Genomic DNA, 26,786 nt, shown 5'->3' on the forward strand with positions numbered 1-26,786 from the left:
TAGTCACATGAAAAGATATAAAATATTTACAAAAATGTGAGGGGTGTACTCACTTTTGTGAGCTACTGTAGAATCACACATGTGATATACTATGATAAAAGAGAACCCTTTTCCCCACTCTAGATCCTTTACAATATCTGATGTTAACTCCAAACTCCACTGGACTATCTCCAATGAAAAATTTGTAACTAAACTTCTAAATACCACGGTTACATTGTACTGCGTGAATTCGATCGACACCTAAAGGTTCTCTAGGATGAATAGATGCATTCAAATATGTGGAGTTTGATCTACCAATGACCCCAGGTAGCCCACCCAAACCTCTCTATATTTCCTTCTTTGGTTCCACTTTCTGCTCCCTTCCCCTCTTTCTGAGAATTACTGCTCTCTCTTAACCACTTCAGCCCAGAAGGATTTACTCCCTTAATGACCAGGCCATTTTTTGTGATACAGCACTGCATTACTCTGACACTGCATCAACTGACAGTTGCGCGGTTGTATGACACCGTACCCAAACAAAATTAATGTGCTTTTTTCCCCACAAATAGAGCTTTCTTTTGGTGGTATTTGATCATCTCTGCGGCTTTTATTTTTTGCACTATAAAGAAGAAAAGAGCGACAATTTAGAAAAAAAAAAAAAACAATATTTTTTACTTTTTGTTATAATACATATCCAAAAAAAAATTAAAAAATCAAATTTAGGCCAATATGTATTCTTCTACATAAACAAAAACCCAATAAGCGTATTGATTGATTTTGTGCAAAAGTTATGGCGTCTACAAACTACGGGATAGTTATACAGTTGTTGCTATAAGTTTACATACCCTGGCAGAATTTATGATTTCTTGGCCATTTTTCAGAGAATATGAATAACACAAAAACTTTTCTTTCACTCATGGTTAGTGTTTGGCTGAAGCCATTTATTATCAATCAACTGTGTTTACTCTTTTTACATAATAATGGCAACAGAAACTACCCAAATGACCCTGATTAAAAGTTTACGTACCCTGGTGATTTCGGCCTGATAACGTACACAAGTTGACACAAAGGGGTTTGAATGGCTATTAAAGGTAACCATCCTCACCTGTGATCTGTTTACTTGTAATTAGTGTGTGTGTGTATAAAAGGTCAATGAGTTTCTGGACTCCTGACAGACCCTTGCATCTTTCATTAAGTGCTGCACTGACATTTCTGGATTCTGAGTCATGGGGAAAGCAAAAAAATTGTCAAAGGATCTGTGGGAAGAGGTAGTTGAACTGTATAAAACAGGAAAGGGATATAAAAAGATATCCAGGGAATTAAGAATGCCAATCAGCAGTGTTCAAACTCTAATCAAGAAGTGGAAAATGAGGGGTTCAGTTGAAACCAAACCACGGTCAGGTAGACCAACTAAAATTTCAGCCACAACTGCCAGGAAAATTGTTTGGGATGCAAAGAAAAACCCACAAATAACTTCAGGTGAAATACAGGTCTCTCTGAAAACATGTGGTGTGGCTGTTTCAAGAGGCACAATAAGGAGGCACTTAAAGAAAGATGGGCTGCATGGTCGAGTCGCCAGAAGAAAACCATTACTACGCCAATGCCACAAAGTATCCCGCTTACAATACGCCAAACAGCACAGAGACAAGCCTCAAACCTTCTGGCACAGTCATTTGGAGTGATGAGACCAAAATTGAGCTTTTTGGCCACAACCATAAACACTACATTTGGAGAGGAGTCAACAAGGCCTATGACGAAAGGTACACCATTCCTACTGTGAAACAAGGAGGTGGATCGCTGATGTTTTGGGGATGTGTGAGCTACAAAGGCACAGGAACTTTGGTCAAAATTGATGGCAAGGTAAATGCAATATGTTATCAAAAAATACTGGAGGAACATTTGCATTCATCAGCCAAGAAGCTGTGCATGGGACGTACTTGGACATTCCAACATGACAATGATCCAAAACACAAGGCCAAGTCGACCTGTCATTGGCTACAACAGAATAATGTGAAGGTTCTGGAGTGGTCAGCTCAGTCTCCTGACCTCAATATCATTGAGCCACTCTAAGGAGATCTCAATTGTGCCGTTCATGCAAGACAGCCCAAGAATTTACAGGAACTGGAGGCTTTGTGCCAAGAGGAATGGGCAGCTTTGCCATCTGAGAAGACAAAGAACCTCATCCACAAATACCACAAAAGACTTCAAGCTGTCATTGATGTTAAAGGGGGCAATACACGGTATTAAGAACTGGGGTATGTAAACTTTTGATCAGGGTGATTTGGGTAGTTTATGTTGCCATTATGATTTAAAAAGAGTAAACACAGTTGATTGCTAATAAATGGCTTCAGCCAAACACTAACCATGAGTGAAAGAAAAGTTTTTGTGTTATCATTCATATTCTCTGAAAAATGGCCAAGAAATCATAAATTCTGCCAGGGTATGTAAACTTATGAGCACAACTGTATGGCATTTTTATTTATTTTATTGTATTTACTAGTAATGGCGGCGATCAGCGATTTTTTTAGTGGGACTGCAACACTTTTTGGGGACCAATGACTCCAATACAGTGATCGGTGCTAAAAAAAAATCACTGACACTGTATAAATGACACTGGCAGGGAAGGAGTTAACATCAGGGGCAATCAAAGGGTCAACTGTGTTCCCTGGGAGTGTTTTATAACTGTGTGGGTGATGGACTGACAAGAAGAATACAGAAATCCCTGTTCCTGCTTACAAGGAACAGAAGATCTCTGTGTATTTCCCTGTCAGAACGGGAATCTGCCTTGTTTACATAAGGAGATCCCCGTTCTGCCTCTCTGTGGAGCGATTGCGGGTGGCTGGCAGACATTGGCTCACACTCCGTGCAGCGCGCACGTGTGTCCACAGTATCTATTGCACAAAATGACGTACAGGTACGTTGTTTCGCACAATAGAGCCGCCCTGCTGCAGTATATATGCGGTGGGTGGTCTTCAAGTGGTTAAGTAACATGCTTTGTAAATGTTCTTCTGTGCTCACTTCTATATTGATGTAAGATTCCACCTCAGTTGTCACCGGAGACATTACCACTTATTGTAACCTCCCGCAATAACTATTTCTTGAAAACTTTTCTTCAGTAAAATTCTTAAACTCCTATGCCTGAGTTCATGCCAAAGGCCGCCAGGGGAAATAAATGGGCATTTAATAAATGATGATGTTGGACTGAAAATTAGTGGAACTTTGTTTTTAGATCTTTTATGTAATATGAATAAGACGTGTGGTGACTGAATATACATTTCCAGTGTGTACGGATACATCTGTCCATCTTACTTTTTACAATAATCCACTTTATTTTTTTTTTACAGCCATTGACTGCAAAACCTGGCAGAATTAGAAGATAAAAAAAGATATGTGATATTTGACTGATCCTGCATATTGTGTTGGGTAGGGATGAGCTGAACACCCCCCCGGTTCGGTTCGCACCAGAACCTGCGAACGGACCGAAAATTCGCACGAACGTTAGAACCCCATTGACGTCTATGGGACTCGAATGTTCAAAATCAAAAGTGCTCATTTTAAAGGCTAATTTGCATGGTATTGTCCTAAAAAGGGTTTGGGGACCCGGGTCCTGCCCCAGGGAACATATATCACTGCAAAAAAAAGTTTTAAAAACGACAGTTTTTTCAGGAGCAGTGATGTTAATGATGCTTAAAGTAAAAAAAAAAAGTGAAATATTCCTTTAACCACTACGCATCCGCGCTATGGCCGAATGACGGCCACAGCGCGGACCTGAATTCCCGGGAGGCCGTCATATGACGGCCTCCCCTGTGCACGCTCCCTGCGCGCGCCCTACCTCGGCTGATCATCGATCCGAATAAGGGGCCGGTCCCGGCCCCTTACCATGTGATCAGCTGTCAGCCAATGACAGCTGATCACATGATGTAAACAAAAGATCGGTAATCGTTTTTTTTTTTTTACTCACGCTGACAGCGTGAGTAGAAAAAACAGCCGATCACCGGCTGGGATGTGAGGGACATCGGTCCCCAAGTGGAAGAGGCACATCTGCATCATCAGTGCCACCTAACACTGCCCACAGTGCTACCTAACAGTGCCCACAGTGCCACCTAACAGTGCCCACAGTGCCACCTAATAGTGCCCACAAGTGCCACCTATCAATGCCAACAAGTGCCACCTATCAATGCCCACAAGTGCCACCTATCAATGCCCACCTGTAGTGCCAATCAGTGCCACCTGGCAGTGCTGCCCATCACTGCCACCCATCAGTGCCCATCACTGCCACCTCATCAGTGTACATCAATGAAGGAGAAAAATGACCCATTTTAAATTTTTTATAACAAAATATAAAAAAATAAAAAAATTTTTTTTTTTTAAATGAAATTTTTTTAATTTTTTTAACAAAAAGTAAAAACTGCAAAGGTGATCAAATACCACCAAAAGAAAGCTATATTTGTGGTGAAAAAATGATAAAAATTTCATTTGGGTACAGTGTTGTATGACCGCGCAATTGTCATTTAAAGTGCGTCAGCGCTGAAAGCTGAAAATTGGTCTGGATAGGAGGGGGTTTTAAGTGCCCTGTAAGCAAGTGGTTAAATATCGTACCTGGGGGGTGTCTATAGTATGCCTGTAAAGTGGCGCGTGTTTCCCATGCTTAGAACAGTCCCTGCACAAAATGTCATTTTTAAAGGAAAAAAAGTAATTTAAAACTGCTTGCAGCTTTAATGTAATGTCGGGTCCTGGCAATATGGATGAAAATCAGTGGGACAAACGGCATGGGTACCCCCAGTCCATTACCAGGCCCTTTGGGTCTTGTATGGATATTAAGGGGAACCCCGCACCCAAATTAAAAAAGGAAAGAGCAGTATACAGGCTCTGTACTCTGAACAGCAGTATACAGGAGGTGCAAACAAGACAGGGACTGTAGGTTTGTTGTTAAGTAGAATCTGTTTGTAATTTTGAACTGGTACATTTTTAACGTGTTTAGCTCCAGCCAAAAAATCTATTTTAAGCTTTTTGGAAAACATAGGGAAGGGTTATCACCCCTGTGACATTTGTTTTGCTGTCTGTGCTCCTCTTCAGAAGATTTCACCTCACTTTTTGTCCCAATGACAAAATGTTTTTTGAAAATTTGGGTTTTTTTGTGAAACAAGGATTGGTGATAAAGCATTAGTGGAAAGGAGAAATGTTTTTCCCATATTAACTCTTACAGGAGAGAATTTCCCTTCCTAGGGGTAGATTTCATCTCACTTCCTGTTGTCTCCTTCCGTTTGCAAGTAGGAGTCGTTTGTAAGTTGGATGTTTGAAAGTAGGGGCCTGCCCTATATACTCAGCAGAAATTTGGGCCTTAGGTGTTGTTGTGGCCACAACACTGTAAGCCCTCACAGGGCCCTGCTATGAAATATTAGATCAAGAATTGTAATTACATGCCCCTGTTGAACAGGGGCAGAAAAATTGGGCCTTTGGTGGTGGTGCTGGTGCCACAACATTGTAAGTCCTCACTCGCTCTTGGTGGGCGCAGAAACGGGCCCTGCTGTGAAATATTAGACCAAGAATTGTAATTACATGCCCCTGTTGAACATGGGCTGAAAAATTGGGCCTTAGGCACTGGTGCTGGTGCCACAACACTGCAACCCCTCACAGATACTCTAGTTGGAACACAGAAATGAGCCCTGCTGCAAAGTTTTGCATCAAAAATTGTAATTACACGCCCCTGTTAAACAGGGGCTGAAAAATTAGGCCTTAGGCACGAGTGCTGGTGCCACAACACTGCAACCCCTCACAGATACTCTAGTTGAAACGCAGGAACGAGCCCTGCTGCAAAGTATTGCATCAAAAATTGTAATTACACGCCCCTGTTAAACAGGGGCTGAAAAATTGGGCCTTAGGCACTGGTGGCGGTGCCCAGAACCAAAAATGTTCTTACAAGCTATCAGCGTGATCATTGAGGAGGAAGAGGATAATTACTAAGGATAGTCACTAAGCATCAGCATAGGCAGTCTTTGAAGGGATCTGAGATTTCAAAAAAAATTATTCGGTTACATCAGCATCAGGTGCTTGGTAGCTGGTGGTGATCCAAGACTGATTCATTTTTATGAAGGTCAGTCGATCGACCGAGTCGGTGGACAGACGCACCCTCCAGCAGCACTGAATGTGCGTTCCGAAAGAACGCTGGATGCAGGACAGGCCAGTAGCTCAATTGCATACTGTGCAAGCTCTGGCCAGTGATCCATCCTCAAGACCCAGTAACGCAGAGGATTTTCGGTGGGAAAGGTGTCCAAGTCAGATCCTGCCCCTAGGTATTCCTGCACCATGTAAAACAGACACTGGCGATGGTTGCTGGAACCGATCATACCTTGGGGCTGCGGACTAAAAAATTGTCTGAACGCATCGGTCAGACGGCCACCTTCTCCACTGCTCCTTCTTTGACTGACGAAGCCTCAGCAACACGTTGTCCAGAAACAGGAGTTTGTAACCTCCCAGTCTCTGGGAACGCGTTGTACAGACCTTTCTGCAAGGCTTCCTGAAGATGTTTCATCCTCTGCTCCCTCTGAAATGGCAAGATAAGGTCCGCAACCTTACCCTTGTAACGTGGATCAAGGAGGGTTGCCAGCCAGTATTGGTCCTTCTCCTTAATACCACGAATACGAGGATACTTACGCAGGCTTTGCAGGATCAGGGAGGCCATGCAGCATAGGTTTGCTGAGGCATTCGGTCAGGAGTCCTCTGGGTCACTAAGGACGACATGGTCCGCAGCCACCTCCTCCCAGCCATGTACAAGTCCATGTGTTTCTTGGGACTGATCCCTTAAAGACTGCTGCTGATGCTGAGTGCATGGCTCCACCTCAATACTGACACAATCCTCCTCCTCATCCTCTTCCTATGTGATCGGCGGGCATGCAGGAACACTGTCTGGATAAAGGGGGCCTTGAGAGCTAAGGAAGTCCTCCTCTTCCTGCCTCTGTTCTGCCTCAAGTGCCCTGTCCATTATTCCACACAGCGTGTGCTCCAACAGGTGGACAAGGGGGACAGTGTCACTGATGCCTGCACTGTCACTGCTCACCATCCTCGTGGCCTCCTCAAATGGTGACAGGACAGTGCATGCATCCCTGATCATGGCCCACTGGTGTGGGGAAAAAAACCAAGCTCCCCTGACCCTGTCCTGGTGCCATAGTTGCACAGGTACTCATTGATGGCCCTCTGCTGCGTGTGCAGCCGCTGCAGCATGGCCAATGTTGAGTTCCACCTGGTGGGCATGTCACAGATTAGGCGGTTCTTGGACAGGTTAAACTCCTTTTGGAGGTCTGCCAGGCGAGCACTGGCATTATATGACCGGCGGAAATGCACACAGACTTTCCTGGCCTGCCTCAGGACATCCTGTAAGCCCGGGTACCTGCCCAAGAACCGCTGCACCACCAAGTTAAGGACGTGAGCCAAACAGGGCACATGGGTCATTTGTCCCTGTCGGAGGGCAGAGAGGAGGTTGGTGCCATTGTCGCAAACCACCATTCCTGCCTTAAGTTGGCGTGGTGTCAACCACCTCTGAACCTGCCCCTGCAGAGCTGACAGAACCTCTGCCCCAGTGTGGCTCCTGTCCCCCAAAGCACACCAGCTCAAGCACCGCATGGCATCTTTTGGCCTGCATACTTGCGTAGCCCCTTGAACGGCTACGGAGCACCGCTGGTTCTGAGGACAAAGCACAGGAAGGGGCCATGGAGGAAGAAGAAGAGGAGGGGGTGGAGGAGAGAGGTGTATCACAATCATTAGTAGTGGCATTTTGGAGGCGTGGTGGTGGAACAACCTCCAACACTACTGCACCTTGTCCTGCATCCTTCCCAGCTGCCAGCAGAGTCACCCAATGCGCGGTGAAACTTAGGTAACGTCCCTGTCCATGCCTGCTGGACCATGAGTCAGCGGTAATATGCACCTTACCGCTGACCGCCCTGTCCAGTGAGGCATGGACATTGCCTTCCACATGCCGGTAGAGAGCCGGGATCGCCTTCCGTGAGAAAAAGTGGTGTTTGGGTACCTGCCACTGAGGAACCGCACATTCCACAAACTCACGGAAGGGGGCAGAGTCTACCAACTGAAAAGGCAGCAGTTGAAGTGCTAGCAATTTTGCCAAGCTAGCATTCCACCGCTGGGCATGTGGATGGCTGGGAGCGAACTTCTTTTTGCGGTGCAGCAGCTGGGGCAGGGAAATTCGCCTGGTACAATCTGACGTCGGTGTACCGAAAGCAGATTGCCCACAAGTACTTGGCTGTGACACACCTAATTCTACACCTTCATTCCTCTCAGTGCAGGTCTCAGAGAGGACTGAAGGTATAGTGGGGTTGGAGATCTCAGCTGATGAGGAGCAAGGAGAGGTCCTCTTTGTTCTTTGGTGTGGGTCTTTTAGATACGCTTGCCAACAAACTGCATGGCAGGTCAACATATGTCTGGTCAAGCATGTGGTGCCTAAGCAGGAGATGTTTTGGCCACGCAAGATATGCTTGAGACATATGTTGCAAATAGCAGCGGTGCGATCTGATGCACTCGCCTCAAAAAAGCCCACACCAAAGAACTTTTGGAATAACGCACAGAGACAGCAGCGCCCTGCACATGCGGAGCTTTGGGGTGTGATGCAGTCAGTGTGCTGCCCTTAGGCTGGCCCCTGGAGGGCATCCTTCCTCGTTGGTGATGTGCCTCCTCCTCCTCTCTCCTATCAGGCACCCACGTTGAGTCAGTGACCTCATCATCCCCTCCCTCCTCATCACTGGAGCAAACCTGGCAGTATGCTGCAGCAGGTGGAGCATGACTGCCAGATTGCTGTCCTTCTTGGGCACCCCCTCTGTCTGTGCTCACAATACGGCCTTCATCTAGCTCAGTATCATCATCAGAGCCTTCTAAACGCTGGGCATCCTCCTGGAGCATGTACCCAACACTGTGGTCAAACAGTTCAAGGGACTCCTCAGGAGGACATGGTGGGGCTAGGGAAGGAGTGACTGATGCCATTGAGCCGAGGGAAGAGGCCACGTTGGCAGCTGCTTTGCAAGACAAAGTACCCTGAGCATGGGTGAGAGAGGATGAGGAGGATGAGGACAGCTTGGTCATCCACTCGACCAAGTCTTCCGCATGTTGCGGCTCAACACAGGCAGCTGCCGAAAAAAAGGCCAAGCTTGTCCCACGGCCACATGCTGATGAGGATGCACCGTCTCCACGACCAGCACTGTTGCCTCTAGACACAGAGCCTGCTTACCCTCTTTTATTGGCTTGTGATTGTCTGCCTCTCCTTGTTGGCCTTTCAGACATACTAATGGCCTGTAGCTGCACTAAGCTGGGATATATATATAAATACTGATACTGCAGCTAGCAAAATCAACTGCCTGCCTGTAGTATGAGAACACCACCAACCTTCTACAGGTAGCTTTAGCTGAACACTGTGCAGAGCTCTCAAAAAACTAACTTGTAGCTTATTTAGCTGCCTGCGGTAGTGATAGGATCAGGAAAAAAACACCAACCTTTTACAGGTAGCTTTAGGTAAACACTGTGCAGAGCTTGCAAAAAAATAACATGTAGCTTATTTAGCTGCCTGCGGTAGTGATAGGATCAGGAAAACACCACCAACCTTCTACAGGTAGCTTTAGGTGAACACTGTGCAGAGCTCGCAAAAAAATAACTTGTCGCTTATTTAGCTGCCTGCGGTAGTGATAGGATCAGGAAAACACCAATAACGTTCTACAGGTAGCTTTAGCTGAACACTGTGCAGAGCTTGCAAAAAACTAACTTGTAGCTTATTTAGCTGCCTGTGGTAGTGATAGGATCAGGAAAACACCACCAACCTGCTACAGGTAGCTTTAGCTGAACACTGTGCAGAGCTAGCAAAAAACTAACTTGTAGCTTATTTAGCTGCCTGCGGTACTGATAGGATCAGGAAAACACCACCAACCTTCTACAGGTAGCTTTAGCTGAACACTGTGCAGAGCTCACAAAAAACTAACTTGTTGTTTTAGCTGAACACTGTGAGGAGGACGCATTACACTAACTTGTAGCTTTAGCTGAACACTGTTCAGAGGACGCACGACACTAACTTGTAGTTTTAGCTGAACACTGTAAGGAGGATGCACTACTCTAACTTGTAGCTTTAGATGAAAACTGTGCAGAGGTCGCACCACACTAACTTGTAGTTTTAGCTGAACACTGTTCAGAGGACGGACTACACTAACTTGTAGCTTTAGCTGAACACTGTGCAGAGGTCGCACTACACTAATTTGTAGTTTTAGCTGAACACTGTGAGGAGGACGCACTACAATAACTTGTAGCTTTAGCTGAACACTGTGCAGAGGTCGCACTACACTAACTTGTAGTTTTAGCTGAACACTGTGAGGAGGACGCACTACACTAACTTGTAGCTTTAGCTGAACACTGTGCAGAGGTCATACTAAACTAACTTGTAGCTTTAACTGAACACTGTGAGGACGCACTACACTAACTGTAAATAGTCTAGCTGCCTGACTGTGGTACTAATAGGATCAAAAGAACACCAGTAATTTTCTTCAGGTAGCTGTAAATACTGTAACAAGACAAGCCTGCCTGTCAGTAGGAAGATAACGGATCTAGTTAAACTGAATACAGTATATATATATATATATATATATATACACAACACCTGCTATGCATATATATACACAATACACTGTAAGTGCAGCTAACTCACTGACTGCTGTCCTGACTGTCCTGCCTAATCTAGCTAACTCAAATGAAATGACACTGTCTCTCTCTCTCTCTAAGCACGCTGGAACACACTACACAGGGCCGCTGTGCAGGCGGCCTTATATAGGCCTTATATAGTGTGGTGAACAAGGGAACTTTATTTTGTGTACATTGTTGGTAACCATACATATAATGTTAATATCAAGGAAATGGGTAGGCATTGGGGTACATATAATAAACCATAAACTGGCAATACACATGTCTCAAATGCGCTAATTGGTACAAGTATAGACAACATATGGTGATGCAAAACCATGAATAAAACCATAACAAAATTCCCAAAGTTCAACCTGAATTGGGTTGGATACAATTATAGTTACGAGGTAATGCCTGCAGGACCTGAGGCCTCACTTCAACCTGTAGAGGTACAATTCACATAAGAAGTTAAGGATCTGGATGTAATTGAATGAAAACAACGCATCAATTAGCTCTACGCGTTTCGTGGCTGATCCGCCACTCGTCAGGAGCATGTGTGTGATGATCTATAGTGGGAATGATAAGGAAAACAATCTATCAATAATGATGGGGTAGGGTGGGGCCCCAATCAGCATCGAAGTGCGTACCTACCAGTTGAGGTTCATCGGTTACCGATACAATGACAGGGCACCAAGAACAGCAGGCGGGATTCCCTACCGGGGGCCGGGGTGGACAGCCCAACAGGGGCAACCAGGCAGGCAGTGATCAGGGCGGGCACGGGACCCCAAGGCATCTCTAAGGGGAAATATACGGAGAGAAAAGTGAGGGATAATGAGGTGGACAGGGACTGTGAGGTTGACAGGTGATGGAAGCGAAAGAAGGGGGCCATGTGAAGAAAGCTGAAAATCAAAGTGAAGCACTGGCAGCCCATTTCCTTGATATTAACATTATATGTATGGTTACCAACAATGTACACAAAATAAAGTTCCCTTGTTCAGCTCAACTATCTATGTGCTACCAAGTGCTTCATTTAAAGTCCCATTTTCCCCAATTCCTTTGTTTCTTATATAGTGTGGGGCGAGTTCTAAACCCCCTGAGCCATAATTGGCCAAAGCCACCGTGGCTTTGGCCAATTAAAGCTCTCTCTACTGACGGCGCTGTGATTGGCCAAGCATGCGGGTCATAGTGCATGCTTGGCCAATCATCAGCCAGCAATGCACTGCAATGCCGCAGTGAATTATGGGCCGTGACGCGCCACACGAATTTGGCGCGAACGGCCCATATCGTTCGCAATTCGGCGAACGGGCGAACAGACGATGTTCGAGTCGAACATGGGTTCGACTCGAACACGAAGCTCATCCCTAGTGTTGGGTATTAAAAACTATACATGTGATATATGATAAAAGAGAACATATTTCCCCACTCTTTTCAAGACTAGAAAAATGTTGGCTGGTGTTAGGTTGTAAATTAAAACATAATAATATATTTTCATCAATAAATGCATCAAGCATTTCATTTCTGCTTGTGTGACATTATACATACATGGATGTTTTCTATTTTCTGTTTATGTATTTTTTTTCTTTTCGTTAAACCACATGGACTTGTGTGTTTTTTCAACATGACTAACTAACTATGGAACTCTAATGCCCTGTACACACGACCGGTTTTTCCATCGGAATAAACTCAGAAGGTTTCTGCGACATAACTCCGTCCAGAGCGCAGTGAAGTACAACACGTACGACGGGACTAGAAAAAGGAAGTTCAATAGCCAGTAGCCAATAGCTTTCGTCTCGTACTTGCTTCAGAGCATGCGTCGTTTTTGGTCCGTCGGAACAGCATACAGACGAGCGGTTTTCCCGATAGGGATTGGTTCCTTCAGAAATATTTAGAACATGTTCTATTTCTAGGTCCATCAGACTTTTCGAAAAAAACAGTCCGATGAGGCATACACAGGATCGGAATAGACGATGAAAAGATTCCGTCTGACTTTTTCTGTCGGACATTCCGCTTGTGTGTACGGGGCATAACACATTACACACTGAGTGTTAATGCACTTACCAAAGCAAGACTAGAAGACAATTCAAATGTAGGGACCTCGTATGTGCTGGAAAATATTAATGAAAGAAATGGCAAATTCCAGAATAAAAAGGCAGACAATTTTTTAAAATCTTACAATGTCCCTGAAAGTAGCATTGTTTGATTATGTACAAATGTTCTACTTCAGAAGACCATGGAATTATCTTTAAATACCTAGTCATATCTTGGGATCTTACCTTGATTCTGCTCCAAATTTAAATATGACAAAATAACTAATAAACACAATACAAAAAAACAAAAACAAACAAAAAATGATACAATAGAAGTTCTAAAATATAATCTGCTATAGGGAAATGACTCAGTCCTGTGTAAGTAATATGTATAACTTCCTCCTTATAGTGTATCAGTGTGCAACATGCTGCCAGCAGGATACCGCAAACAGCAATAATAATCTGCTTCATCTTCTAACATCACTGACTTAATGGTTAAATATCCTGTGTTCTTTGGGGTGTCTTTGGATCCAGAGAACCGATCAGGGACCCCGGCTCCTTGGTGTTTGTCACTGTCACTTTTATAATATAACAGATATCGGGGTTTTTCCCCTGTTTTCTGCTGATACCAGTACACCCAGCGATCATCTACACTGAACCCAGTAACTGTACAAGACAATGTCACCGTGTTCCCAGGAGAGACGGATTGAGCGGCTGGCTGGGTCACACTCACCTGAGCAGAACAATCTGAAATACAGAAATAAATTCATATAAAAAGTACAGCAGGGATCACTTGTAATATGTACATTAAACTCTCTCTTTCTCCTATAGCTGGTCTCCAGCTTAGACATTAATAACCCATTTCCCCTCTTACTTGTGTAGAATAATAGAGAGGTGATGAATAGGACAGACCACGACATGGTGCAGGTGACTCAGCCAGAGATCTCTGGATTGTATTCTATCTCCCCTGTGTATTAAATACAGAGAGCAGACATCAATGTAAATGTGATGAGATCTGATTGGACACGGCCGTCTCCTCCCTACACCTAGCTGTCTGTAGGATGATGTATAATAAACTTCACATTGTACAACTATCAGAATATTCACAGCCCTCTTCAGTCACTGCTAGAAACATGTAAGTCAGTGTCAGGGTGATAGGGAACACTTATTATTTCCAGAATATTCTCCAACTTTATTCTCATGTTCTTTTCATGATGGAGATGCCCAGATAAGAGTCATCTAAGGGATTTAATAACATTTTACTAACATTAAATAATATTACACTTGCTATGTGACTTTTCCAAGTGCTTAAAGATCACCTTCATCAGATAGTGAATATATTTTCATAAAATTATAAGTAGATGTAACACCAGCAGGTATGTATTACCTCTAAGATCAGAGATCACAGAACTCCCCCTAGCAATAACCTAATTTACTTTTTTCTTAATAAGGATAGCACCATGTTTGTTCAGGTATTATCCAAGGTGAAACATGTACTTTCTGGACTGGGATTCTGGCATAGAGATGACATAGTCTTGTAAATCCTGGGGCCTGTGCAGTTCTAGGTTATGTTCACATATGTTTGACACAGATCAGCCCCTGCTGCAGTCTCCTGCCTTATTACTTGTTACAATGTCTGATCACTGGCGGAGGAAATGCTTTTTTCCACCTGCAGAAGACTGATGACATGATCTCACCTTAGGTAAAGTCACAGAATGGAGTTAGGACTGTTTTTAACCCCTTCCTGCTGCTGTCTCCCGGCACTTTAAGAGGGTCTAAATATCAGAAGGTGGAGGCAGGTATTCCGATCATGTGACTGCTGTGATTGGAAGTCACAGCAGTCAGATGATCTGAATGCTTCCAATGCTTACTTGCTTTATGGTACCCGTTCATTACTGTGCTGGGAGAACGCTGTTTAAGGCTCTCACCGAAATGCATCAGTTTTGCTTTATTGTCACTCTCATGTAACTAATAAATATGCTACACGGATTACAGTGCTGCCGGGTCCATCTATCTATTTAGTGTTTACCTAGGGTCACATATATGTGGTCGCTCAGTGTTAAAGCCCACCCGCCGAGAGGCCACATATATGTGTCAGGTCGGTGGGAAGAGGTTAATGATAAAGGTTGAAGATTTGTTTTAATGATATTATTGTGGTATTACAGTATGTGATAAGTTAAGAATACATTCATGTAGACTTTTAAAGCTACTCAACAGCCCTGTGGCCCGTGGTGTTGTTGGGCTCCAGCCCTCTTGTAAGCGGGTGTAGGGTGTAGCAGCTTCAGAGAGGGAATCACACATACTAACTTTATAAACCAGGCAGCGTTTATTACCGGAGAGACGGTAGTAGAAAGAGTATTTAAAGTAGTAATGCAAGTAGTTTCACTCCAGACATGGCGGCACAGATACACAGCACAATCACTTCTGATGTAAGCGGTAATTGTGTTCATCAGCACTATAGTCACTTTCCACTGACACAGTATAAACCCAAGCACACAATGCGTATCTGTAGAGGCTGCTATTCACACACATTACCCGGTAACAGCGGTATGCCTTCAGCAGATAGATATAGGCATCTGATACACTTGCCCCTCCCTCACAGCGAGGACACCGGATTTATTATCCACAATGGGGAGTCTTTCATCCGACCAGGATTGCTGATACAGGACTCCGTAAGAACCCTGAGCTATCCCTCACAGGCCGGAACACTCTCCCTATCTTCTCCTAACTCTCCCTGACAAGCAAGTACCCTCTCCCTGTCTATGTACACATGTGAACTAAACTAAACGTGGCTGGGCTTTCTTATATCAAGTATCCACTCAAAAATGGCCGACCAAATCTCTCGAGATTTGCTTGTCCTATCAGGACACCAGGCTTCTCCAAAATGGTGCTGGAGACAATATAGAGGCCAAACAGCTCTGAACATATGTACACATAAACATATCAAATAGGCATTGAAAATGAGAATATACACTTGCTAACCCACTACCCCTAGCTGCCAACTAGGCTGCCCTGCACCACAGCTGCCTACACTCTGTCCTTGTGACAGATGTGGGTGATTCCGCGCATTGATTGCCATCCATTGTTTGACATAATTGTGCTGGATGTGACACCGGCAAGTTGCCGCCGCATCTGAAGTGGCCGGGAAGCCATCTTGGAGACTGGCACTAGGCACTCTGAGGGGTGAGGGACAACACCTATGTCCTCTCCTCTCATTCAATAGGGTTATGCCAGGACTCAACTCCACCTTAAGCTGCATATACAGTACATACAGTGCCTTGAAAAAGTATTCACACCCCTTGAAATTTTCCACATTTTGTCATGTTACAGCGAAAAACATAAATGTATTTTTTGGGGATTTTATGTGATAGACCAACACAAAGTGGAAGGAAAATGATAAATGGTTTTCACAATTTTTTACAAAAAAATATGTGAAAAGTGTGGGATGCATTTGTAATCAGCCCCCCTGAGTCAATACTTTGTAGAACCACCTTTCGCCGCAATTCCAGCTGCAAGTCTTTTTGGGGATGTCTCTTAACAGCTATGCACATCTAGGAGAGTGACATTTTTGCCCATTCTTCTTTGCAAAATAGCTCAAGCTCTGTCAGATTGGATGGAGAGCGTCCGTGGGCAGCAATTTTTAAGTCTTGCCACAGATTCTCAATTGGATTTAGGTCTGGACTTTGGGCCATTCTAACACATGAATATGCTTTGATCTAAACCATTCCATTGTAGCTCTGGCTGTATGTTTAGGGTCTTTGTCCTGCTGGATGGTGAATCTCCGCCCCAGTCTCAAGTCTTTTGCAGACTCTAATGCCGCGTACACGCGGTCGGAATTTCCGACAACAAATGTTCGATGGGAGCTTGTTGTCGTAAATTCCGAGCTTATAACTAATATTAGTTTTTTTTTTTGTCAGATCTCCATAATAATGTTTTGTATTTATTTTAATAGTAATTTTTTTTTTACTTTTTTTTTTTTATCCAGATCTCCTGTTTTTTGTTCTAGTGATCTCCATAATATTTTTTTTTAGTTTTGTGTGTCAAGTTACCACAACACCATTATTATCTTGTATTTTTTAACCTCAAGGAGGTTGGTTGGTGTCCCTTGTTAATTTGACATTGTATTTATGAAATGTACCTGCCTACTCACAAACAAACTGTCATTTTTTAAGTAAAACACATAGGCAAGTATTTGTGAATCAAAAATAGACATTTATTAGGGGGTCATAAGAAAATAAAGAGGAAGGCAACGCTGGAGAGACTGGTGAATTTGGCAAAGCCTTTGTACCCCAGGGCAGACATCAGCTATTTTACAGGCAAAATTGGTAGCCTGAGGAGTCCATATAATAGTGAGCATAATCTGGTCCAGGACTCCAAGAGATCAGGAACAGCAGCAGATGACATATATGTCCCCAGCCTGTGGTCATACAACAGCCTGCGTCTTTTGTCAGACCAGACTGAACCCGGTCATCACACTCTTGTCTTCCTTCCACACTTGCTTCCACATTTGCTTCCAGGCTGTGGCTGTGGTGTTGGAGTTGTGGCGGGAGGTGGAGGAGGAGGATGGTCGAACTCACACAGGTGGGTTTTGGTTGTGAGTTGGCCCCTCAACCCGTTATTTAGGGTCATATACATAATTTGCTCACAGATGAGGCATTGGCCCTCCTCCATTTCCTGCATTTTGCATGCAGCCATGGAGGCAAAGGCCTTTTAAAGAGTGGGGGTGGTTCTGAGGGCAGCATTAGCCTCCCGAATCAGCCAAAGCGCTGCCTCCTCCACATTCCTCCCCTTCCTGGGCCTTTTGGTTGGAAGGCGGAGGGAAGGGACCTCGGATTCGGTCAGGCTACCGGGCCGTGCCACCTCCTGGCTGCCACTTACCCCTGCCACCCCCTGGCTGCCATATTCCTTGCCCTTCTCCTGGCTGAGGTCTTCCTGTGTATGAAAATGGGACATAGTTTTATTTTTTTGTTCATCAATCACACACAATTTTCAGCTCATGACTGTTGCAAATTGAATGTTAACAAATAGAAAAGACTATCATTCAGAGCCCAGCATTTTTCATTCTTGTCCCAAACATTTTTGGCCACTACTGTCTATTGATATGTAAAACACTTTATTAAATCAGCAATTAGTGATCCATAATAACATCTCGTTAACATAATTAATTTTATGACCAGAAATATGTCGAATAATGCTATACCTGGCTCATGCTGGGTTCCTCCACTTCTTCCTGGCTGGAAGGCCCAGGTTTGACATCAGAAGCCTCAGCTGGGGTGGAAGGAAGCGTGCATGGAAGAATGGAAGGTAGGGTTGAGAGTGATTGCCTGACTTCAGTCTGGTCTGACAGAAAACAGTCTCTCATAGTACCACAGCCTGGGTACATAAATGTCATCTGCTGCTGCTCCTGATCTCTGGGAATCCTGGACCTTATTGCGCTCCCTATTATAAGTGCTCCTCAGGCCACCAATTTTGGCCTTCAAATAGGGGATGGTTGCCATGGGGATCTGCGGCTTCACCAACTCCAGCAGTTTCTCCAGCGCTGCCTGTCTCTTTTGTTTATGATTATAATGCGGGTGTTTCACCTGCCACAGACAGGGCAGCTCCCTGTACTTGTCTATTAATAGGGGGAGGAAGTTGTGATCATTGAAGCCATCCATTTTGTCTGCAAGACACAACACAAGACAAACCCTAATGTCAGGGTAAACTCTCCTAATCTTGTCCCTATATAGGCTTCAATCTATAAGCAGTATAGGCCCAAGTTAAAATTGTATCTTCGTTATCACGATCGGCGCTTCCACTACTCCTTCCTCCGCTCACAGATCGTACGTACGACGCACATGTGTTCTGCTTTATATACAGTGCGCATGTGTGAAACTCCGCCCGCCCCTGACCTTCTATCTAGTATATTTCCCGCCCCTTCTCTTTCGGCACAGTGGGAGAAAGAGCAAGTGCATGCAGACAGCAGCAGCAACAACGAAAGCCCGGAGCCACGAACGTCCCGATCCCGGAGGAGATTTAAGGCCTCAAATATGTCTTTTGTAGAGATGGTGGAGATGGTGAACATCTTGAAGAGGGCCAACTATAATGGGAAGCATGGACCTTACCCAAACCCAAATGTGAGAAAGACCAAGATCATGACTAAAGTTACGAAAAGTTTGCACAGGAATTTTGAGGTACCACGATCCAAGGATCAATTGAGGAAACGCTGGTCAGACCTGAAATTGAGGGAGCAGGATCAGCACAGAAGGATCAAGAGAGTTCTTCAAAAAAGTAAGCAGTTGTTGTGTGTTCCTATTATTATTATTATTATTATTATTATTATTATTACTTTAGTGCTGCTCCATGTGCTTTTCTTCACTGTTGTACAGTTTAAAATGGCAACTTTTAGGTTCGTGGGCACAGTAATCATTCGTAGTAAACACTTTTCGTTCGCTCACTAATACAATGTTTTTGGCAGATGCAGGTTAACTACATTTGGTCATGCCTATCTGTCTTAAAAGAAGTTTGTTGTCTAGATGGGTTTGTAACTAGAATGAAATGCAAACTTGATTCAGTGTAAGGAGAGGACACTCAGCAGCTGTTTACACATCTGAACGCAAGAGAACTAGTGTGGGACACCAGAACAAACTTTTTATTAGGGTGTCCCACACAGGTGCTCTAGTGGATACCAGGGGTGTCTCCATGTGTGAAACTTGCACAAAACAGGTAAGTATTCTAGCTGTAGAAAGGGAAAAAAATAATGTCTTCAGCTTGGAACTTTGCTAAAACAGACAATTGTATGTCACTTCCAAGCAATGTTTCATATTCCTAATTCTGTCCTCAAATATCTGTGTGCTAAGTGTACCTATATTTTTAATTCACATAGGGGAGAAAAGACTCGGGACATCAGAGGACACCAGGGACCCCAACCTCTAAAAGAAGGGGAAGTCACCACACCACAACCTCAGGATGTGAAGGAAGGAGAGGTTTATGAAAAGTGGGCGAAATAGTGACCACAACAGGTGAGTGTCTGAGAGCACAGCTTCAGGTAATAGATGTATGCCTGCATATTTATAATACATGGTGTTTTTTTTATTTTTAGGTGATGTGGATGTTGTGGAAGAAGAATCTCATTTCACCAGTGCAAGTGCACACGTCCTAATCAGGGAGATCATGGTGTGCAATCGTGATTTAGAAAAGATAAAGGAAAACATCAATAATGTTTTAGGCAGAATATAAACACACCTAAATTCTTCAATTTGTTTATATTTTTTGAAGTATATTGAAAGCCAAATTTTAAAGATGCACACAGTGTGTCAACATGTGCTATCTGCCATCACGGGATATCAATGTACGCGTTTTGTGGGTGCAAACCCTTCCTCGCAACTCAAGTAGGTGAGAGGAAGGGGTTGCACCCCCGAAACACGTCCATTGATCCCCCATGATGGGAGCTAGCACATGTTGACATTAGGCATGGGATCAGGAGGGAAATCCCCATTTTGACTCTCAATTTGTGTGCATCTTCAAAATTTAGCTTTCACAGGGGTGACATCACCCAATCTGATGAAGGCAAGATCAACACAGTTTTGCACTATTAGTGCACTTTCAGTGCAGTTTCAAGTGTACTTTTGCAGTGCACTTGGAGTGAAAAGTGGATTTTCATTTAGTAAATAACTCCCACAGTGCTTTATGATTTGCCACAATCAGGCCATTTTTGTGACTCCCAAAAATTAATTCATGGTGCTGAAAATGATGAATATTTTTATCAGTAATGCATTACATACAGTAACAACAAAAACAAGGTGTGTGTGTAGCAGACCCACAACATAATATTTAGCTGAAGAAGAGATTGTCACCTCATGTATCAAATAAATTACTTTTGCACTATTGACGAAAATGGCCAAAAAGAAAAGCCCATTGGAGAACCTAGGAGACAGCTAAAAGAAACACAGTAAATCAAAGGAAATCTTATTTCAGTTTAACTAAAAAATGTTTTTTTAAATGTTTCTTAAACATTTTCTGGCATATATATGGCCCCCCTACCCGCAAAGTACTTAACATACTTCTGTCTTACTTCACGGGAGCTTTGGGGGGGCAAGCCAGGATGGCCAGCTTCAAGCGCCGTCAGGGTTGGTTCTTGAAGTCCGGCCTCAGGCCCAACTGAGGCCACATAGTTCATTGAATTTCTCCTTAAATAGTTGTGGAGAATGCAGCATGCAAGGATTATATGGTTAAGTTTATATTCCGCCATGTTGATTGCCGTAAGGAATAAGCGGAACCGGCTGGCCATTATCCCGAAAGCATTCTCCTCCACTCTTCTGGCTCTGGTCAGCCGGTAGTTAAAAACCCTCTGGTCCGGGGTGAGGGTCCTCATGGGGTACTTCATCAGTGACAAAGACAAACGAAAAAACAAGATATTTGGGGGGCACACTCTAAAAGATGCATTAAAGATGGTGCAGCCATAAGACCGTACAGTAGAAGAAAATTTTACAGCGCACACATGCAAAAAAGACATTTACCTCCAGCAAGGCTAGTTTAAAACACCTAAACATTTTCAAAAAAAAAAATCAAAAAATATGGGGATTTGGTCACACCATATTGCTATATGGTGCTAAGCCCACTTACTGCGACAAAGTACCCCATGATTAGTGGGTCCTACACTATCCATAGATTGGGAGATCCTGCTTCTCTGAACCATGAGAGCAATACACTCTTCTAAATGGGAGAATCTTGAGGTCTCTACCCATGACACAAGTGGACACTAATGAGAGGTACTTAATGAGGGAGTGGGGTGCTCCTCACCCAAAAGGATTTGGTCAGAATCCATCTGGGTTTATATGAGCTTAAGACAGAGTGACTGCTGCGAACACACACGGCTGCAGCATTCTCCCGTGAGACTTCCACCCCCCTCCATCCTCCATTTACTGGACAATACCTTCCCAGGAGCGCTACAAGACAAAAGATCTCCCCTCCACCCAGCCAGTGACAGGTTCACACCACCCCATAACCATCCCTCTACATACTTAAAGGAGAACCCACACACCATCTACTATCACATAGGCCGCTTTGTCCAACTAGCCATCATGTTGATGTACATACTTTGGCCTACTGGCGATTAAAGACTGCACCCTGGTTCTCAAACAGGCTCTGATGAAGAGGTCATCCTCGAAACGCGTTAGCCAACTCTAAATACCTGCCTTAACATGGGCTCTTGATATTTTTAACCCATTTTTAATTTTTGATGTCTTTTACATTTTGTCACCTGTTTGCATGATACGTAGTATTGGTATTATTCAACTGTTTTTATTTGCTCTTTATTTCCTCTGAAATAAATTTTACATGTTTTGATGTGAGCTTGATCACGCGCCCTTCATCCATCATTCTCCACTTAGCCTACCTGACCACCCCGGGGTCATTCTCTGGGCAGTGGGACAAGCATTACCATCTCTTCTAGCTTCGTTACAGTTTACAATACTACTCTTCCCAAAATCAAATCAGACCCTCACAAGCGCAGGAGTAATTTTTTCTTGTCCACAATCATTTTCTGAGATGCCTAGGCTGGATTCTGAATATGGACAAATCGGCCCTTCATCCAGTTCAAATCTTGACATATCTAGGCCTGATCCTGGATACGACCCAGGAAAGGGTGTTTTTACCCCCTTAAAGGTCAGCTCAATAGTGAAGCTGGTGAGGAAAGTCAAAAGGGTAGAAATACCCTCAATTCGATTGTGCATGAGACTGCTGGGCAAGATGGTGTCATCTTTCTGCGCAGTTCCTTATGCGCAGTTTCACTTCAGGTTGTTCCAAAAAACTATCCTGGAGGCTTGGAACAAGTCTGTTCTAGCCTTGGATCATCCAATGTCTCTATCCCCAAGGGTAAAACAGGACCTCTCTTGGTGGTCAAAGACCAGCAACTTAAAAAACGGGAAGTCCTTTCCACCGTTAACCTGGAAGGTGGTAACTTCAGACGCCAGTCGTCTCGGCTGGGGAGCAGTATTGGAAGAGGCCTCTGTACAGGGAAAATGGTCCCAGGTAGAGAAGACCTTGCCTATCAATCTGCTGGAAATTCGAGCAGCTCGCTTGGCCCTCATATTCTGGACGGCCAGGTTGCAGGGGTCTCCGGTCAGAGTCCAGTCTGACAATTCCACGGTGGTGGCATACATCAACCACCAAGGGGGTACCCGGAGCTGGGCAGCCCAAAGAGAAATAAATCACATATTGACTTGGGCAGAGAGACACGTGCCGTTTTTGTCGGAAGTCTATATTCTGGGGGTGGACAATTGGCAGGCAGACTACCTAAGTCATCAGCAATTTTTACCGGGGAATGGTCCCTTCACCCCGAAGTTTTCCTTCAAATATGCCAGCATTGGGGGATGCCAGAGGTGGATCTTCTGGCATCCAGGTTCAATGCCAAGGTGGACAGCTTCGTGTCCAGGACCAGGGATCCACTTGCCATGGGGACGCATGCATTGGTGGTTCCCTGGGATCAGTATTCTCTAATTTACGCTTTTCCTCCGATCCAGATGCTGCCGCACCTGTTACGCAGGATACAGGAAGAACAGAAATTAGTTATTCTGGTGGCCCCTCAGTGGCCAAGGAGGTCTTGGTACTCACAGATTGTGAGGATGGCAGTAGGGGACCCATTGTGCCTTCCATTCCGCCCAGACCTGCTGTCCTAAGGTCCCATATACCATCCTTCTTTACGATGAATTTGATGGCATGGCTATTGAGACCAGAGTACTAAGAGACCGTGATATCAGAGGTTCTGTTCTGTCTACTTTGATAAATGCTAGAAAGCCAGTGTCTAGAAAAATTCACCATAGAGTCTGGAAGTTGTACATCTCATGGTGTGAGAAGAGAAGATGGCACCCTCGCAAGTATACAATTGGGAGGGTCCTTGCCTTTCTGCAAACAGGAAATGACTCAAACTTATCCCTAGGAACCATTAAGGGACAAATTTCGGCCTTATCGTTTTTTTTCCAGAGGCCAATCGCATCTCATTCTTTAGTACAAACCTTTGTCAAGGGAGTACTACATTTAAGACCGCCAATTAAACCGCCCTTATGCCCGTGGGACTTGAACTTAGTGCTTTCAGCTCTACAGAGACAAACCTTTGAGCCTATTAAGCGTATTCCTTTGATCCTATTAACTAGGAAATTGGTCTTTTTGGTGGCTATAACCTCAGCAAGAAGGGTCTCTGAGTTGGCCGCCCTTTCTTGTGAAAAACCCTTTCTGTTTATTCATCAGGACAAGGTGGTAATGCGGCCCCGTCCACATTTTTTACCCAAAGTGGTTTCCAGTTTTCACTTGAATCAGGACATCATTTTACCTTCCTTCTTTCCTAAACCTAAATCTAAGGAGGAAAGATCGCTCCATTCACTGGATGTGGTGAGAGCTGTCAAGGTTTACCTAGATATGTCAGCCCCTTTTCGGAAGTCTGACTCACTTTTTGTTCTGCCTGAGGGTCCTAAAAAAGGACAGGCAGCAACTATTTCTACATTCTCTAGGTGGATTCGTCAGGTCATTATCCAGGCCTAGATATCTCAAGGCTCACTCTACCAGAGGAGTTAGTACGTCATGGGCAGTGCGCCAACAAGTGTCTATGGCTCAGGTTTGCAAAGCGGCCGCTTGGTCTTCGGTTCATACATTCACCAGGTTTTACCGACTGGATGTTAGGTCTCAAAAAGAGACTGTTTTTGGCCAGAGCGTGCTGCAAGCAGCTTTATAATCTGGAGCCTAAAAAAGGGGTATCTAGGAATGTTCCCTCCCCTCAAAGGCATTGCTTTAGGACATCCCAGATAGTCATTACTATGGTGCTCTGTGTCCCGTGATGTACGATAAAGAAAAATGGATTTTTAAAACAGCTTACCTGTAAAATCCTTTTCTTGGAGTACATCACGGGACACAGAGGTCCCTCCCCTCTTTTTCTGGGATATTCATTTCTTGCTACAAAACTAAAGGTACTTCCTGTATGGGAGGGGTTATATGGGAGGAACCTTCTTACTATTGGTTGCCAGTGTCCAATCACTTAAAGGTAGCATATAACCCAGTGTCAGAGGACATCTGCTGCCTCCGTCCGCCGGGCTCCGGGCGCATGCGCGGTGGACTGGCGCTTCGGTGCACACCCGTGCGCGGCCCAATGGTGCGGCGTGTGCGGGTGCACAACGGTCCCCGAGTGCACGCAGTCGCCCGTGCGGGTGCACGGTAGCGCGTCATGCTGACACGCGCACTATGTGGGCTATTTCTGACGGCTCCAACACCCAGTCGGGTTGCTGGTTTGTCGTCAGCTGTTCCCAGTTCCGGTTTCGCTGTGTACTCTGCTCCTTGCTGTTTACTTTGTTGACCCCTGGCTATTTACAACGGACTCCGCTCTCTGCTTGATACCTATACTGACCCCTGGCTATTCATAATGGACTTGCTCTCTGCTTGATACCTATACTGACCCCTGGCTATTCATAACGGACTTGCTCTCTGCTTGATACCTGTGCTGACCCCTGGTTATTCATAAACGGACTCTGCTCTCTGGTTGATACCTGTGCTGACCCCTGGCTATTCATAAACGGACTCCACTCTCTGCTTGATACCTGTGCTGACCCCTGGCTATCCATAACAGACTTGTTCTCTATCTGATTACCCGGTTCTGACCCCTGGCTGGCTTTACGGACTTTCTGCAACTCCGCACTCGATCCCCTGACCCTGCAGTGGCATCTTCATCTGCACCTTCAGTCAGCTCCTGGAGACTTCTACTGAGGTTATAGTCTTCTACCTTTGGAGTTCTCACCTGCTGGAGGCCCGTGCCTCTGTGTGCCCCCTGCTCCCTGTATCATCTCCGGGGGACAGGGTGTGCGTGGTCGTAAGGGCGAGCCGCTCTCGGCATCTTGGCCTCGGAAAGTATTAGTCGTGACAGTACAAACCAGCCAGATGTCCGAGACCAACAGAGCACGCTCTCCTCTGGAGATCTTGTGTCAGCAGGTTTCCGCTCTTGCTGACTCCGTTCAAAAATTGCAGGAGGGATATACCCAGATGGACAGCCGCCTGCAACAAATCATGGGGTCACTTCCATCTGCAGCCGCAGCTCCCGCACCCAGCAGTGGGGGTCTGTTCTCTCAGGCTACCACCAATCCCACGGTTGTAATGGCTCTCCCAGAGCCCAGGGTTCCTACTCCGGAGCGTTTCTCAGGGGACCGTAAGAAATATAGGGCCTTTAAAAACGCCTGTTCTCTCTACTTTGCCCTCCAGCCCAGAACCTTTTCCTGAGATTGTTAAGGTGGGATTTGTGATCTCGCTGTTGACCGAGGAACCTCAAGCCTGGGCCCACGGCTTGATGGAACAAAGAAGTTCAGTGCTAAATACGATAGATACATTTTTTAAGAGTATGTCCCAACTCTATGATGATCCGCAGCGCACGGCCACAGCTGAAGCAACTTTACACAGCCTGTCCCAAGGAAGGAGACCAATTGAGGACTATATGGTGGAGTTCCGTAAATGGGCGGCCGATAAAAATTGGAATGAGCCTGCCCTGCGATACCAGTACCATCAAGGCCTGTCTGAACTTCTCAAGGATGAATTGGCTAGGATGGAAACTCCAGCTTCCTTGGAAGAGTTAATTCAAGCAGCCACGAAACTGGACAGGCGCTTACGTGAGTGACTCTCAGAGCATTTTCAAGGTCCATGCCCAGCCTGGACGTCGTCCAGACCCCTTCCAACTCAGTTGCCATCTCCGGCTGCTGCTGCTGCAACACCAGTACCTGAGGTTGAGCCTATGCAGCTCGGCCTGGTCCGTGCTCCGCTGACCTCCGAAGAGAGACAACGCAGACGGCAATCTAACTTGTGCCTATACTGTGGAGGTACCGGACACTTCCTGCGCAGCTGCCCAGTAAGACCCAGTAAGTTTTTTCGGCCAAATCTGACGAACTGTCAAGTCAACACTGTTCCTAAAACTTACGTGATGTTATTTGTCTCCTTACAGCTAACAGAAGGGGAAACTCGCTTACCGGCCATCATTGATTCAGGAGCTTGCAGTTGCTTCTTAGACGCTACCTTGGCCCACAGTCTGCATATTCCCCTCCAAACCAAGGCTCAAGGTTTACAGATACACCTAGCAGACGGATCACTTCCCCGCTCAGGTCCTATCACCCA

The sequence above is a fragment of the Aquarana catesbeiana genome, linkage group LG01 (assembly GCF_042186555.1).
Source record: "Aquarana catesbeiana isolate 2022-GZ linkage group LG01, ASM4218655v1, whole genome shotgun sequence".
NCBI classification, from domain to species: domain Eukaryota; kingdom Metazoa; phylum Chordata; class Amphibia; order Anura; family Ranidae; genus Aquarana; species Aquarana catesbeiana.